The sequence below is a fragment of the Odontomachus brunneus genome, unplaced genomic scaffold (genome assembly GCF_010583005.1).
Source record: "Odontomachus brunneus isolate Ranch 3 - 2012 unplaced genomic scaffold, Obru_v1 Obru_scaffold_041, whole genome shotgun sequence".
Classification (NCBI taxonomy): Eukaryota; Metazoa; Arthropoda; class Insecta; order Hymenoptera; family Formicidae; genus Odontomachus; species Odontomachus brunneus.
In genome coordinates, this window is record NW_022639491.1 from 1,406,721 (window position 1) to 1,406,945 (window position 225).

Genomic DNA, 225 nt, shown 5'->3' on the forward strand with positions numbered 1-225 from the left:
CAACGTGATTTGGAAATAACCTTGACAATAGCCGCCAAGGTTAAAGTCAATGTCATCTTTAGATGTTCGATATTTAGATGTCCCCCTTCGCATCTTACAATTTTTGTCTAAAATGTTTTTTGATATTTCGTTTAATCTATGAGATAATTTCTTATACTGATCAAAATGGCTCACCTTGTGTGTATATACATATATATATATATATATATATATATATATATATAT

General features: G+C 27.6%; 1 protein-coding gene across 1 annotated transcript in view; it reads left to right on the forward strand.

The window, feature by feature from the left end:
* Positions 1 to 225, forward strand: part of LOC116844428 — a 22,851-nt gene that overhangs the window by 20,071 nt on the left and 2,555 nt on the right. The gene's annotated exons all lie outside the window — the stretch shown is intronic.